The 18,300-nt window shown below is 38.2% G+C and overlaps 1 long non-coding RNA gene across 1 annotated transcript; it reads right to left on the reverse strand.

The window, feature by feature from the left end:
* Positions 1-1,616: 1,616 nt before the first annotated feature.
* LOC136263487 (uncharacterized) lies at positions 1,617-9,731 on the reverse strand. Its single transcript, XR_010704665.1, has 2 exons — positions 8,814-9,731; positions 1,617-2,106 (listed from the first exon to the last, which is right to left on the reverse strand). It is a non-coding gene; the product is annotated as an uncharacterized lncRNA (long non-coding RNA).
* Between the last annotated feature and the right edge of the window lie 8,569 nt (positions 9,732-18,300).

The following is an 18,300-nucleotide window of genomic DNA, read 5'->3' on the forward strand; positions in this document are numbered from 1 at the left end:
AACACACATTGCTGTTCAAATTCCAAAAAGATGACAAAATCAGATAAAGGTGAGAGACCATTGTCATGTTCATTTGTAACCTTAAACTAATGGTTTCAAGTCCACACGGATTCTCTGATTGTAATATCCCTCCAGTGTATAACCTGCAGTTACAACTGGTAGCTATAATTACATTGGTGACAATGATAATTGCTCGTTCTCTTGCAGTTTCTGTATGCTGGGCTAAAAAGTATTGCTATTATCAAATATTGGCATGGAACACTCTTCATTAAGTAGTTACACTAATTTGTGCATGATCTGAAAATATTGTAAGCAACCATTAAACCTACATATTATACGGAATTGATATTTCCTGAAGGTATAGCTACAGTGCCAATAGAAAACTTGGCAATAAATTTAAGTTTAGTTTATTATGGCTGACTATATGATTAGCTACTGTACACAGAGATATGTATACAGAAAAAAGACAGCATTTAAACAGACAGGTAATATAATCTGACAAAGATTAAAGTGGAAGGTTTTTCTTTTCACCACTCTCCAAGAGGTGACCACAGTCATCTCGAAGCCTCGCTATAAGGTTGAGCCTATTTGCGACACCAGGAAGTATCAAGTATCCTGCAGTAACCAGGTGTTTTGTATGCAGTACTTAGTCAGTGTAGTGCAAACATGGACATGGTTTTTGATAGAAAATAAATAACAAGCTGATATTGTTAAAAACCTTCATGAAAGTTATGCTTAAAATTTAGCGATTTTAATTTTCGCTAATTTTGTAGTTTTTGTTTAGGCTGTGTATCTTTGATGCAGAGTCATAATATTTTATTGTAGTATGCCATGGACTAATCTCTCATTAATAGTAACTATTAACTTTAGGAATGTGTTAAAGAAAAAGGCTATTTAGTATAGAAAATGTAGCGGGTTTTAATTTCGCGGGTCGTCAAAATTAGCTGTTGTACACAGGGTGCAGGGGGCACTGAACCAAATTTGGTACTTTAATCTGCCCTGTCACGATCAAATCCGTAAGGAACCAGACTATTACACAAAGATTCACCAACGTTATAGTAGAAATCTATAGTACTCAATACCAGCTAGCTCTACTGTATAGGCACTATTAAACTTATCTCTATCTTCAGTGCATGATGCATGGTTTAATCCATGGCTGTATGGCTTTTGGAAGCAAACTAATTTCTGGGCTAAGCACTTTAACAAAGCACATGGCATTGTCATTAAGACTGATCAAGTGTCTATTACATTCATCTCTTAAGACTAGTATTTGATCTAATTACACAAAGATCCATCAACAGTAATAGAAATCTATAGTACTCAATACCAGCTAGCTCTTCTGTATAAGCAAGTTTGCTTGTACGACTGCTCTATTAGATCTCCCTTTAAGAGGACTAATGTCCTAAGGAATGAGCACAATTTATTTATCAGGTTAGCTACTATACTGTACATATACTATACATGTTATTGCACACTAGTTTTGTGCCAAGAGAGTGTTCAGTTCCTTCTGTAAACATACCCTCTTTTAGCCCCCATTAAGAGTGTTTTACAAACATGTATTGTTGCAATTATTATGATAACTGTCTTTTGCATGACAGCAATGCTATAATTGCAGATTAAATTTTAAAAATATTTATCTATACATACTTATTATGCATGCATACAGGCTTGTACAAATGTTTAATTTTGCAATACAAGCATAATGTGTGAATATGTATACATTCATGCATTTTAAAGTATCTATAGTGTGTTATATCTATGTGCCAGGTCTCTGTCAATAGCTTACATTGTATGGATGTATTATCTTATTTGCCAACTTTATCTGTGCTAATACAAATTTTCTTTGTTGCAGAGTATACGGATCAATAACTTTATGATGTTTTCTATGAAAACTTTCAATTGCAGAATTGACAGTGCATTGTAAGTCATCTTCTGCATAAGGAAACTCCAAAAATTCCATGATCTTTCTCAATTCATCATGTAAATTGGTGAGCAAGGTTTCATATTTCACCACCAACTTTTGAGTGGTCATTGAACCTACATATATTTGTATGTGTTCTCGCCATGACTGAGAAGACAAAACTACACTATGATTCCAGCTATCACCTGTTAACATAGAATATGCCAACAGTACATATGGATAATCAAATTATTGCTCTTTAATGCAAAATGTCAACATTAATAATGCTATAAATTGTAGATATAACCATTTGATAATTATTAATATTTTATACATCTCTCAATTTACATGGAATGCTCATGTAAATTCAGGAGATGCACTGTGTGACTGGTAATGCTCAGTTAAAATATTTGCATGTGATTCATCACATTGATTTAATGGATTATTCAGACTCTATACAGATAATCTGCGATTGTTTTATTGGAGAAATTTGTTCAGTTATGGAAGATAAAGCTAAAATACAGAGGGTAATAAATGTAGTAGCAGGCAATCAATACATCCACTAGCAATGCTTTTATATGCATTGCCCTGATTCTAAACCAGCGGCGGAGGAAGTAGTTGATATGAGGGGGGCTCCGCTGAGCTGACCCAGACTTATTTCTATAGTTTGGTAAGGTGAGACCAAAAAAAAAAAAAAAAAAAAAAAAAAAAAAAAAAAAAAAGGTCGCAACCAACTGACAAGAGCTTTTCACCTACCATTTCTAGCTGATAAACTACATAAAAATCCTTTCATAGCTCGCTACACACTAACTACTTTATTAGAGTGACTGCTCTATTAGAGTATCTCGATCTGGCACGGTTTTCAGCCCCACTCCAAGAAAGATAATTTCGGTGTGATATCATTCTAAGGGGGGGGCTAAGCCCCCCCTCAGCAGACCGAGGGGGGGCTTTAGCCCCCTAGCCCCCCCCTTTCCGCCGCCTATGTTCTAAACCATACACATGAACAATCATATTCTAAGTAAGTATATTCTTGTAATTAGCACTACTGAATGGATTATTATATCCATGGCTGAGGGTCACCTGCACAGCAAAACTATGTAATACTGACTTTGTAAAATGTATAAACCTTCCTCTGTATTAGAACTTCAACTATCTCTCATGATCATACCGAGCTGCAAACTTGCAGTGAAACTTTGACATTGTATGCATTCAGACAAGTGCCAACACGGAATACAACATCTGATTCAATAAAGCTTAACTCTATACTGGGACTAGTGGGGGAACCAATTTAAAGTAATTAGTATTGTCTTGACAGTATACTGATAAGAAAACAAGCCAGTGCAAGCCATCTGTACTTAGAAGTTATTGTGAACCCAGGGGAGAGGACAGGTGTCCCCATCTCAAAATACAAATTGTAATGCAAAACTTTTCTACATGTTTCTGACTCTGTATATTCACAAGTTGTCTTCTCACAGGCTCACAGGTCCCCAGTCGGACAGCATTCACAGAATAAAATTGAGATACTCTAATAGAGCAGTCAGTTTATACTCCAATAGAACAGTCACTGCCTATAGCACTACTAAGAATTCTTCACAGTTATTGCCAAGTATGAAAACTTGCATCTGCATCACTATCCTATGGGAATGCCAACCCTGCTAGGAATTTTTGGTACAACATTTTATATCACAATTGACTTTACAGGCTCTGGATGCAACAACACAGTATTTTGGCATATTGATATATTGTTTCCATCAATTAATCAATTCTGTGAATGCTATCTCACTAGGGACCTGTGAGAAGGTTTAAAGCCTGTAAATACAGGGAGTCAGAAACATGTAACTAAAATGTGAAGAATGCAGAAAAAATCCCAGACCCAGTATCTAAATCCTGTGCCAAAAACATCCCAGCTGTAAAAAAAAGGCGAGGCCAAGAATGCACAAGTACATGTTCATGGAGTAACTACAACCAAAAGACATGATGTCAAAATCTGGCCAAGAAAGCATTTACAGTATAGGCACTTTTGTGCATTCATTTTCTATATGCTTCACATTATCACATCCAGCTAGCTGTACATGTGTGCTTGCAATATAAACAATACTACTGAGACGATAAAAGATATTACACTGCATTGTTACCAAAATTAATTTAACTAAAAATTGACAATTGGTTTCTACTTGGCCATCTTTTTGCACTGTATAATAAAATAAAAAGATGGCCAAGTAGAAACCAATTGTAAATTTTTAGTTAAATTAATTTTGGTAACAATGCAGTGTAATATCTTTTATCGTCTCAGTAGTATTGCTTTCTTGGCCAGATTTTGATATCATGTCCCTTGGTTGTAGTTACTCCATGAACATGTACTTGTGCATTCTTGGCCTCGCCTTTTTTTAGCAGCTGGGCTGTTTTTGGAACAGGATATCACTACTTTTTGTTGAATGGAGAACATACAGTTACTAAAGATTGGCTATAGAGACACTGCATGCATGCATGCATAATAACAGCTTCAGCAACAGGTTAGCTAGCTAAATCAGTAGCAAAAGCTTCAAGTTCAGTGTTTAGAAGCGCTACTAAAAGTGACTTGCTAAGAGAAAACTCGTTCAAACCATTCAAAATTTCCCTCAAGGACTCACGTGATATTTTACGTGAAAATAAGAACCGGGGATGGTGACAAAGTCGAGGCTACCATCTTAATGGTTCTTCCTGAAGTGGTGGGTTGGTGATATAACTAGTCTCTGTGCGTAACAAGTGGAGGCGAATCAGCTGCGAGTTGTTACTGAATGTACAGAATGCCTCTAAATGGACATGAAGGTGCTGAATGCATCACACTATGCAGCGAATTGTCTCGCGAATTGTCTAGTAAGTTCGTGCATAAGTCATTGTAAACGGATATATAACTACCGTCGTAATTTTAGACAGGAATCCCCCACGCCATAGTAGCTTCCTGGGATTATATATCCATGCTTTTGTAGGCCAGATCCTTGCAGCTGGCTTGTTCTAGCAGCTGTATGGGTCAGACCGCGAACAAGTTGAACTGAACCCTTAGTGAGAAAACAGCTAAAAGTGAAAGAAGATTTTATTCTCAACATTTCAACTAACCAGATGGTTGGTGATGACAACGAAGCAGACAAATGCTTCCATCAACAGTTCAGGAAAGGCTATAAGGCTATATACTTTATGGCTTCCTCTAATGTATGGTGAAATCTTTGGCTATAAATAATGTGTCAGGCATTTGAATGTTTGGCAAGTAAGTCAATACTATAAAACTAATAAGTTAATTTTGAGGGCTCAGCTCGATGCATACATACAGTATACCATAATTACTATGCATCAATCGATTGATGTGATGATAATATGTGTAGATCTGAGACAACCATGTATCCTACAATATAGTAACTGGGCAGATATATAGAGTAATGTATACTCTGATATAAGTTGAGTGTTGTAGTTTGCCAATGGTCGAAGCTAAATTAACCATTTTAGATAGCTTTTTGCGTTGTTGAAGGTGTCAGGCAAACTCCAGTTAGGGCCAGGCAATAAAAGATTATTTTTCAAAACAGGAGAGGAACATGCTTAGGCCTGCAAGGTACAGGCTTAATCTATTTACCCCTGTAATGCATCTATCAATGTATTGCCCCACTACCCCTTCCTTCGGGCATATATGGAGCTATAGTGGGCACAACCGAATGTTAAATGCCCCATGGTAGGGCAAACCTATTGTGTCAAATCTTCACCCATTGGCTCCAGTTGCAACGTGGGGATTTACTCGGGATTTGACATAGTGTAGAAAAAATACTTGGGTGCTTAATGAATGATTGTCCCCCATAGTGGGGCAGCAGTTTCATGTCAATTCCCCTTGTAAAGCCCCACTTACATCCAAAGGGGGTGGTGGGACAACACATTGGTAGGTGCATAATGAGTTTGCATCATAAACCTTGTGTTAAAACTTAGGCTGTCTTGCTTTTGTTGTGCTTATAGCAGCTAATGTGCTTATTCTCAAACAAGGACTAGAGAAACTACTAATTGTCTTCTACCTTTATCTATCAACTAGATCACTGCTGGTTATAAAATTTCCTTTGTTGTCGTAACTTGTTTACCATTATGCTATAACCGTTAGTCCCTCCTAGTTTATATGTCTCCTAGCAACAAAAGTGTTATGTCAACAATGTAGCATAGGTGAGAACCACAAAACAAGTCAAGTAATATATTACAAAATTGGTCATCAACTGCTACCAGCTTCAGTATGCTGAATAATACATCTTGGGAATGGCTATGTGGGATGCCCACTTTAATGTATATAAAATGATGTGATGCTCATGTTGTGTAGGTGTTAGTCACACTGTTTTATCTGCTGTCTCCTCCCATATAAGACCTGCCTCAATCTGACCAACCCAAGGAACCTACGTAGGACCTCCTGACCATAAAGACTTTTGTAAAGTACACTGGTTGAAGTCCAACTACAACATGTGGTGAGTATAATTGGAATGTTGGTGTTTGTGTGTAGTGCATATTAGTTGTGGGACAATGGTAGGGTCCTGGATTTGAAGAACTGGCCCAGACACATACTCAGCTTGAATTACAATATGTACACACATATGCTACACACACACACTATACATATTTGACATGCTAGTCTGTAGTGCTGTACACATATGTCTGCCAATATACAACAAACCAATTAACTGGTTATTGCCAATTATTGGTAGGCAATTAACCAGTGACAAAAATTTTGTAGGTGTACAGCACTATTATAGTCTGACTATATGATTACATGTTTTTAGTTAGCTGTGCCTTACCATAATAGCTACTGTATCCCTTTCTGCATGTGCAGGGTGGATACTGATGTTGTGACTGTTGGCGGGTGAATTTAAGGTCAATGGACAAATCATGCAAATGGTGAAGAAAAATTAACATGTGGTACCAAGACCCCACTGAACTCTTGGTGGACTTCATAGCCAGACACTTGTGTATCTGGCTTCTTGTGCTATTGTATTCATTGTTTTTTATTTTATGGGATCATCATAATGTAAATGTTTACTATTACAGTATATTCATGCTATCGTTAAAGAGTTTCTATAATTGTGGGTGGTTGCATGAGGGTCTAACAAGTGCTGTGACTGAAAGGCAGAAAGGTGATGCACTGATGGCTGGCTTTTAGTGAACACTGAAGTTTCACCGGCACTGAATGGCTGGAGCGGGATTAGAGACGTGCACAGGTAATGTAGCAGTAAATTACTTTAACTGTATACCAACACTACAGTGGGTATGAAACAGCTATATTCCAGTACGGCCCTGCATGGGGGAGTAACGCTATAACGAGTCAGTGGAGGCATACCGTGGCGAATTTAAAATAAATCAGTGACTGGACTCACAATTAAACCCGGAGTTGACAGCACAGTGTCCATCAAATCAGCCAGATCGCTATGGCTAATGATCTTGCCCACTTCCACGCTGTTTGGGAATTGAGGCGGGCGCCTCACACCTCGATGTCACGGCGGCAAGTTTGAATCTTCAAAGAGCACAAAAGTGATCTCATAAACCAACAAACAACTTTTAGCGAAATTAAATGTACAGATACATTGTGTAAAAAGCCCCTGATAGCCGCAGCCAATTTACAATACAATTTCTCGCCCCAATGGGATGCGATGATGAAGAAAATGAAAAAAAGAATGATGCACATTTGAATAAATAATTTAATTAATGCATTGTAAATGGCTGGGCGATGGAACAAACTACTCCAATAATTTGCCTGATTTTCGTGTGGTAGTTACTCATTATACAAAGGTTACATTCTCGAGGTGGAATCTTTTAGTTAGGTTGAGATTTTGCCATGCGGATTTTAAAAGATTGTGTAATCGATCTCTCATGTAAATGACTCACAGTAGTGGTCACGTGTTTATTATTGTGGGCGCGCACTTTGTGCTTTTCTTGGCCTTGCGACTCACTACTGTGAGTCTTGATATGGCATTATATCACGATACAAAGTGGAATATAAGCATCGTTAACAATTGATTATACTTTTTGGAAATAGAGAATTTTCTTTCCAGAATATTTCTAAATCATTTAGAAATGTAAAAATCTGGCGATCCACGAGAATGTCAAATGTAGTACATTTATACTGTCCACTGTCCATACACCTTGAGATGATAAGGGATCATAGAAAAAAGTAGGGCAGCAAGAGAGGTTGTCTACACCTGAAGATATACTTGCAGATATTTAATGCCTGTTTTAGGTATATATTTCAGTCCTGAAACACAACATACCTTTAGTTTTCTGGGGGTAGGCCTGAGTAAAATGTACTCAAAATTTTGCCCAAAATGCTTTCAGGGATTTCCCAAAATTGTGCTCTTCAGTGTTCCCATTATGCTTGCATTATGCTCCTAGGTTAACAGCATTTCTTACAATTATCTTGGATCATTAATTTTTAATCAGTGAATGCTCTGTTAGAGAGTATCAATCTAATGAACTATATACAATACCATTTGTGTGCTAACAGTTTTCAGTTTCCACTGACTGCACTATTAGGAAGTATTGATGTATTTTCATGGAATTAAGCTCCATAGTTTGAAATATCCACCAAATATGCTAGTATTATGCTGGCATAGCACTCCAGCGTATTATGCTTTTTATTATGCTGGCATATTTGATGCAGGCCTATCTGGGGGGCTACAGTATGCTCCTCTCAGACCCTTTGCTCCATATACCTACTACTCTGGCCACCATACAAAACTTCAAGGGAGAATTTTTTTTTACAAATCATTCTGTTTGATCTTTTCAAATACTGAAACACCCCAGCTGCAAATTTCAAGGGAGTTCATGGATAGCTGTCAATCTACAAAAAAATTTGTAAACTCAAACATAAATTTGTTATTTTCCATCAAATTACAGTAACCCAGTATGTAATGTACATACTTACCAAAGTCAGTAGCTGTGGAAACATGTGCTGTATCTCGGTCTTTCAGTAATGAGTTATGTCTATTCCACTCAGCAAGAATTGCATCAAAAGGATTTCTAACAATGTAAATGATGCTGCGGTTATGTAACCACTTCAGTCCAGAACTGTTAGGGTGATGTATCTTAACAGCAATAACATTATCGGTATACACCCCTTCGCCGATCATGCCTGAAATGACATAACTGACGTCACAATCCCTGAAGGCACCAGTGTAAATTCCAGTGGTGGTCTCTATTAGTTGCCGCACCCATGAGTTACCTGAGCCGGGAAAACTGATTAACGCAACAGTCTTCCCTGTCCTACGAAACCTCACTGATATGTTTACATGTCTGATAGTGCTTTGGCATAATCACATTTCCTTCATTGGTTAGTACATCTGTTGACTTCTTTGCCAACGTTAGGCCTGTACAAACTAAAAATTGTTGTTTAAAAGCTGAAGAATTTAGGTTGGGTACTCCGAAGGCAGCAACAATGGAGTCAGTTTGGGATTCCGAAAATTCACGTAAAACTTCGTAGCGAGCTGTATATCCTCCAGGACTATACTTCAGGATACCTTTACTTTGAAGAGTTTCAAACAGATGTTTGAGGCTTGATGTATTGGTACTAATGGTTTTCTCAGTCACGTGATTCAATTTCAGCTTGTTCTGAAAATTGTGAGGATAATTGACATCTCGATTGACATTATCATTGGATCGAAGGAGCATTACACAGACCCAGACCCATCCAACACACAACGCAATACAACATATCACCGGACGCGACTTTCCTGTTTTAACAGACCGACACATGTCTTCGGGAGGATCTGATCGGAGAATCATATCAGGTAGCAAGCTAGCTACTTTGACAATAATATTTTGCCTGGGCGTATATCTCCTTTACGTTATGTATCAACACAATAGCCACATAATTATATGGCTGCTGGTCGTGAATAGTGATTCTGTTTGTCTGTACTCTAATCACTAACTTAATTATGTGGTTCTGCTCTCGGTTCTGCTTGGTAGCTATAATTCTAGATCTGTTGCATAGCTACATAGATTTATAAACCCCACTGAGGTCAGGCCCGTAGCCAAGGGGGTTCTGAAGAATTAACCGTCCTCTTGGGAAAAGCATAGATTATATACTAGGGAATATATAATCTATGGGAAAAGGTCCGAAATTTTAACAAAAAGGTTCATAAATTTTAGTAGCAAAAGCCCATTAGCTACAGTTTACTAAATACTGATCACTATAATAAGTGTAGCAACATCAAGCTAGATTAAGTGCTTATTCAGTGCTTGTAATGCAAGATTGAAATACTCTAATAGAGTAGAGAGCAGTCAATCACTCCAATAGAACAGTCAACTCTATGCGATATGTAAATTTCATTGTTTAAGATACTCTGGCCTGCTCAACTGCCCCTGTTGATCATGAGAGAATGGTCAGTCTTCCCCACACTGTAAAACTGAAGTGTCCACAGGTCATCAAAGTGTCCCATTATGGACATTGATGGTGACAATATGGTGTCCATATTAGGACTTCAGTTTTTACAGTGCATTCTTATTCACTGTACATTCCAATATATTTAGACACATGCTTGTACAGATGGTATAATTAATAATTACAGTAGTAGATATATTATTTTGCCAGATGTCATCCATATAGATGGTCTTGAGCTTGAATTTGCTTACCTAAAACCTGTTGTTTTTATTGACTGAAATGGCACTAAACTGATCCAATCTTTTAGTGTCTATTTTCAAGAAATTTCTTGAGGGCATGCCACCAGACCCCCCAATTTAATGTAACCCTCCATCATAAGTACATATAAAAAGGTCCACTTTTCTTCTAAAAGAACCCACCCAGATAAAAGTCTGGTTACAGCCCTGCAGGTGTCTATGTGTCTGGTGCATAGCTATGTGCAGTAGTTTATATAGTACTTTACAAAACTGCTATTGTTCCAGCAGCCAGAAGAACTTTACCAGGGATATACAGTATATTGTTTCAGCAGTCTACTAGTTGTAGATCAGGGTGAGTTCGAGGAGAGTTAGAGTTGAAGTGAGCATCCCAGCAAAGTGGGGCCAAACCTAGCTTGCTTCAAACTCACTCTGAAGCTTCCCTTCGTACAGACAATGCAACATCATTCTGCTTAACAGGCAAACCACACAGGTTCAGCTTAGGTTTCTTCTTTGCCCATATAGAACCTACATAGGTTCTTTAGAGCTTCTATATAGCTGACTTCTTGCCTTACATTTATAAGATAGAAACTAAGGTAGGTGGGTAGCGGCAGTGGTGTAGCATAGTGGTTACCACTCTGGGCTCATACTCTAGGTTTGATTCCCAAGGCTTTTATGGTTTTCTATTGTTTCAGTATCTTAGGCAATGGCATTGATATTTGCAAAGTATGTATGTAAGGTTTTTATTCTGGTAAGAGACATGTATGACAAATTATGAGACCTGTATGACACCAATTTGTGGCAAGGTGTCCTACATCTTTGTGGGTTACTAACAAATTAAAATTCCAGTTACAGAAGCCATTATTGATTGTCTAAATAATATATTGCTAGGATTCTTCAGTGGATAAACAACCCGAAGGAATGATGTAATAATCACCTCTGCCCCTCTGCATCTTGGTGATTATTACATCATTCCTTCAGGGTTGTTTATGTACTGAAGAATCCTAGCACTGAGCAGGGGCGGATCCAGGAGCAAGCAAGGGGAGGGGCACAAACAGGCTAAGTTGTTGGTGGTTGGGGGAGATCCAGATTCTCTTGCTAGTTGCTGCAGATATGAAGCAGCAAATAATCACCTCTTAGTAGTGTCTCACTGATGATTTTTGCCATTTTGGCCTTTGAAGATGGTTGTGAAGTCTTAAAAGCTGTTAAAAGGTTCCAAAAGTCTTAAGTAATAGCAACATGATAATTAATTTTAGAGGCGCTTAGTATGCACGAAGGTGCTGGGTAACAATTTAATAGTTAGTTTGTCATTGGTTTGTTTCGGTTTCAGGTGAAATTGTAATAAGTGCTAGTAAAATGTGCGTATTTTCATGAGGTGTTTAGCTAAACTGATCTTGGCCTGACATAAAGGTTAGTATTTTAATCACAAGTATGGCTGGCTCTTCCACAAGGTAAGGGGGGGGGGGCATTTGCCCCAAATGCCCCATCCTGCATCCGCCATTGCTGAGTTCTGTTTTATTCACATGACTGCCAGAACAATAGCAACAATCTTTTGTGTATAAATCTATACATCATTATAATTATGTGAATTTAGGGTCTGCTTGGTGAATTGGTCAGTTTTGAACAGCTGAAGCACATACTTATACAGTGAATTAAATAGAGTGAAAATTGGTGGGGTTTGGTTGTCTTGATTTTGGTGGTGGCAGGACATAGAGGATGGAACACTGTTAAAGTTAACAGCAAAGTTCTCCCATAGATGTTTTTTATTTTCTTTGATATGCTAGTATTTCTTATGTGCATGCATACATGTACGAGGTGAGACCAGTTTGAGGAAAGTGGTTGGCTAGATGTCACCTTGAGCATGGAGGTAGTATTTAATTTATAGTAATCATCAAAGTTTAAATTTTAAAAAGTATTTCCATAAATGCCTTACATCTATATCAGTTTAGATTTTGAGTGACATTTTCAGGTCCAAGACTGGTAAGACAGTCCACAGAAATTAATAATAAAAAATGAGTGTTTAGATGATGCCTAGGAAGTATATTAACGGAAGGAGCCTCAATATAATTACTTGATCTTTGTAGCAACTAGCATATATTATAGTCATTCAGTATGTGCTTTATTTGTTGGCATGATGCAGGATTCTTTCAAGATTTAAAATACCTTTCGTTAATGTGGATGTCATAATGGAGTACAAGGTTATAGTAATTGTAATCTTACCAACTATCCATATAGCTTAACCATGAGTGGTTGGGGACAAAGATATGTTAATGTCTTGTGTGGATAAGCATCAATCATAATGTTTGAGTCAGTTTGACCCAATTTATAAGTCTTTTGAGGTAGTGCTTGAATTGTAAAATATGTAACATGAAGGTATACTGATTTCTCAGATGAAGACCGGGGAGGAGACAAACTGTTCTTAATATTGCATACTGATGATGGACTTAAAAAAAGCTTTGATGGTTACAATTAGAACCCTTGAAGTGCTACCTACCCCCAACATCTTAGCTAAAAGCTTAAAGTAATGATCATAGAGCTATTTCCTATGCCCAAAGTCAGTATTTTGGCCACAACTAGCAGTCTCACTTCTAGCTCTTGGATCCTGGAGGTTAGTAGATAGTAGATACTATGACAACAGGCTATCTTGAAAATTATTATTATTATTAGAGTATACATACTTTACTTGACTGTTCTATTAGAATGTATGTATGATTGTTCTATTAGAGTAAATCAATCTGGGACGAAGTTCTGTATTCTTACATACACTGTTGGGATATTTTGAGATAGCTCTCACCGTTTCACCTGTGATATTAACTTCAGAAAAATCAGTTTCATGAGTTTTGCATTACATTTAACTGCTGCAACTTGTCAAGCAGTTAACAAGGTATACTATTTCTGAAAAAAAAATTAACAAGGTATACTTTGTGTACTCTCAATTCGAACTTTGTTCTGAGACAATATATAAGACCGAGGTCTTTATAACAATCAGCATACATGATCTATTTTATTCACAATTCCTTTTCCCACCACTATCGCCCTCCCTGAACTATGTGTCATTCATGACTTTCATCAGTTTACTCATTAGAAATCCAAACATCTTGACCTGACCATATTTAGCACAAACACTTATTGTATTAAGTGTACAGATGAAGGAGGCTCAAGGATCCTGTAAAGTCTGATCTTGACAAAAATTATGTGCTAATAATTACAACGCAATAAAGCTATGCAGCAATAATTACAATATTGCTATTCCCTTTATACAAAAGTTGTATACCAGATGGGTGCTTTAATAGCTGTCACTATTTTTATCATCTTTGTACCATTGCAACAATAATATAGATTCAATTTAAAACTCCCTTTAAATACAGCATAATTCCAAAGATTGCACTCACTACTACTGTATATATTGTCATCTCAAAAGCTATAGTGTTAATATTATGTATAGGATATACAAAGCAATATTAATAGAAGTGAAATGAAGCAGAGGGACCACAGTAATGGAAAACATGGCTTGTACCAAGAGAAGGAGTGCATGTACATTTGTTAGAAACTATAAAGTATGAACACTTATGACCTTCCATCTTGTATCACTGGGTAGAGAAGCAGTGAATTATTTGATGTGCATTTGTGTAGGGGCACATCCAGGATTCTTCTAAGGTGGTTTCCTGACTTATAGTTATAGGATCTGAGTCCCATGCAGATTGTAAACATTAACATGCTTCAAATTCATGGTGGTATATAGTATGCTTCCCTTAAGTCCAATTTCTCCAATTCAATATATTCATTCTTTGAATTCAATTACATTTAGATTCTTTAATAACTATTCTAAAATTGTATTCCATTATAAGTGCTTTATTAGAGTAGTTTTGACTGCACTATTAGAGTATCTTGATTTCTTTAAGGTTTTTCAATCCCTTGTTCTCCCTCAGTCCACTTTCAAGGAATCAATGTAAGTTTCCTATTATACTGTAGCTATTACTGCTGTGCCCTGTTCTCGCTTATTCTGTATATTGTGCTGCCAAACTAAGATACTGTAGTTTGGTGTTACTGTTGCAAGCCTACAATTAAGGTGTTTCTGGAAACCCAGGAAACCCCCTCCCCTCTACCCTAAATATTCCCCTGTTATATATGCATGATCCAGTCAGTGAAATCATAAGTAAATGTAATTACACAGAACAGTGGTGGATCTAGAAATTTTCAAAGGGGTGTCAGGTTCAGGAAGTTTTCAATAACTGATCCCAGACAGTTCAGCTGGCCCAGGAGTGAATGGTTAACTTGACAGCTCAGTGACCTATAGCTGCATAGATCTATGGTGTAAACTAGCTAGCTATGAATCAGTAAAAATCACTCCACAACATTGTTTCACAGTTGAATCTTTTCAATCCAAGCATTTGCAGAAAGTTTATGAAGCAAAAAAAACAACACTTGTACTTGTTAAAAAGAAAGGTGTTTAACATGCTTGAACGCTGTAATGCAGGTGTAATGGCAGTTTCAGTAACTTCAAGGCAAAAGTATGAAGTTTAGCCAGTAGAAAGTCCCAATATAATGCACTACAGTATATGTTTATCTCTTGGTGATTTTATCACCCATACAGTCCATAAATAAATTTGGGGCACGCACTATTTTCAGAGTAGTCTCGCGTAGCCAGACCACTACTTTTATTTACTTATTTTGTTGATTAGCAAAACCCATCAAGGGTACAGCTCTAATGTACAAAAATCATGTATAGTGGTTAACTAACAATGAGATAAATAACGTTTAAAGGAATCTAAATCACAATTACTTAAGTCCTCAATGTTCAAGTTGTTCCAGTCCAGGATTGTCCTTGGCAAAAATGAATAAAAGATATCGGTTTGTTCTGGCAAACAGTTGTACTTTTTCTTTTGTGGTTGGGCAGGACCACTACCTTTTCTTTTGTGGTTGGGCGGGAATTTTTCCCGAAGCTAGCTGGCTGCAGAAGTAGATAAATGACTTTGTTGGGTTCCCCTAATACTCTTAATGCGCTACCTTCAAGTTTCCTGCGAATTCAAGCTTAGATGTATTCAGACTCTTATTTCACGTCTGGAGACTATATAATATTATGCTAATTATGCCTTTTATCTGCTCCGTCATTGTTTTGTCATCCCCAAACTCCTTTATCTCCTGCGCACTTCTCCATCCTGGAGGGTTTCTGGACTTTTAGAGAAGTTTGATGAGTTAATCTGCACTTCCCTCCAGACTGTTACCCAGTTCTTCTGTGTGGGCTCAGTCTATTCTCCCTGCTGCTAAAGGATTCCGAAGTTTGAGAATCTGTAATGCTATTGATTTAAGTCTGCCCAGTTATCTTTCTTCCCTTCATAATACCTCCAAACTAGTTTCTTCCATCTTGACTCCTTCTGGCTTAACTTTTGATTCTTCTCTCCTCCATGAGGCTCTTGACCAATGGTCTGCTGAGTATCCTATGCCCCCCTGAAGACTGCAGACTGGACATCTTCAACATGGTTGGGATGAATTGCTTTACGAACACCATTTTTTAATTTCTTTTGGACTCTGCCTCTGATGCCAAAACAAAGCTTCTCCTATCGTCAGTTTCCTCCTCAGAGTCTGGTACGTGGCTTGGTGCTCTTCTTAGCTGTACCTTCCTTGGGCACTAAGCTGGATAATGAGTCTTTGAGGATTGCTCTAAGTCTACGTCTTGGTGTTCCCATCGTTGTTGAGCATACATATGTTTATGGCAGTTAAGTTGATTTTTTTGGAACTCATGGTTTGTCTTGCAGGCGTAGTGGAGGCCATATTCCTCGGCACGCTGCAGTGAATGAAACTATTCGTCATGCTGTGGTGTCTGGAGGTGTACCTGCTGTTTTGGCCAGTTGGTGTGTGTCATAATGATGGTATGAGGCTAGATGTAGGGTTGGAAATGAAAAAATCAACCCCTTTGGATTAACTTGTTACTTAGGGGATAGCTCGGGGGATAGAGCCTGCCAGTGGTCTAATTTTAATGTTGGGTGCGGTAGAGACCAAATGCTTTCCGTTTGGGATTTAGCCACGTCGTAAATTTTGACTAGTATCCATAAAAATGGGCCGGAACATCTAGAATGCTGACTCGGAGTACTTTTTTTGGGTTACCACGTGACATGCTCTACAAAATACATTTACCTAAAAGGTGCGGATTTGTTGTACTTCGATTTTCGCTAAAACGGTGCTTGACGGGTCTACAATGAAAAATTAACCGATTGAAATTCACGTAACGAAGTCCAAGGTTGGTTTACTAACTCCCTGACACCTTTTTGGACCTTATTAAGTGGAGTTTTAATTTACAGTGTTCACGTGCCAACGCAAGCTGACTCGCAAGCTGATACTCTCGATCACGCTATGATTTAGAAGCTTGCAGCATCCGTTTTCGATAGTATGATGACCACCATGTAATGTACCATTCATGGAAACACTGAAGCGTGCTAAAAAATATCGTTTATGCTGCTGCCCATTTTTATTAAAAATTATTTCAAAATCGCGAAAAATTTAAATGCGCGCTACAGAAAACAGCAACGGGAATCACCATAATAATTAGGCCGTTGCTATTGCAACCGGTGAACTAAAATATATATATACATATTTAGACAAAAAAGGTACTGTAAAACGAAAAAAAAAAGTTGGGTTAAAGCGGAACCCCGAGCCCAGATCCTCTGCACTGTAGTCACGGGGCCCACCGCTGCCAGCTACGGCGGGCTTACCTTTGTTTTTTACATTATAAATGCAACTATAGTAGCAAACCACAAGGGTGTACTATATTATTAAAGAACAAGGAACCAAAGCTGAACCCGACCCTAACCCTAACGTTAACACTACTTTTCGCATCCCCTAAAGTCGAATGCTCGGGGCAACTACTAGACGCTTCCCCTAAAGTCGAATGCTCGGGGAACTACTAGACGCGTGCCCTAAACTTTAGGGCACGCGTATAGGGTACGCGTCTAGTAGTTCCCCGAGCATTCGAGTCGAATGCTTGGGGCATAGCTACACACCGGTGTCAATAGCTAGTGGGTGGTTCTTATTGACACCGGTATACCGGTGGATATAGACACTCCGTAATAATTATTAGCTACCCTACGCCGAGTTTTGCTAGATTTGGGTAGGATTGATCTCCCAGAGTTGGAGGAGAAACTATACAGGTTGATTTATTCGTTGCCAACCCTACCAGATGGCACGTCATTGATCCCCGGCTTGGTCACGGGGTTTAACCTTGCTCTGGGACTTTACCTGTTCAGACACCCTGGCCCCATCCAATTTATATACTTCTACAAATGGTGCCAGCCGGCTGGAAAACTCTGAAGAGTCGGCTAAGTTCAGAAAGTATTCTTCTCTGATTCCATCATTTCACTTCTGGCCTCTATGTGTTGAGACCCTGCATGGGTGCTTGGGGATCATGTGCATGCTCATTAGTGAGGCAGATAGGTTCCCGGGTAATGGAACAGTCTGGTGACAATAGGGCCACCCAATTTTTGTTCAGAAGGTCGGTTGCTTTTGATGTTCAATGTGTCAATGCTGCTTCTGTAATGGCAACATTTCCATCATCACAAGATGGGCAGAGTTTGCCTCTCTGCCCACTGATTGAGTGTGAAGACCTTTTCTTGATTTATAGTTATATTTGAAAACAAATCGATTTTGTTTTTAAAATAATCCTGCCCAACCACAAAAGAAAATTAAAGTAGTGGTCTGGCTAGCTACATGAAACTATTTTCAGAGGAGGTTTCAGCTGACCATTGCAATCCCCCTGTATCCTCCACTGTGGAATCAGTATAGCTTTATGAATGCTGCAATCTTAC

This window comes from Dysidea avara, chromosome 8 (genome assembly GCF_963678975.1).
Source record: "Dysidea avara chromosome 8, odDysAvar1.4, whole genome shotgun sequence".
Classification (NCBI taxonomy): Eukaryota; Metazoa; Porifera; class Demospongiae; order Dictyoceratida; family Dysideidae; genus Dysidea; species Dysidea avara.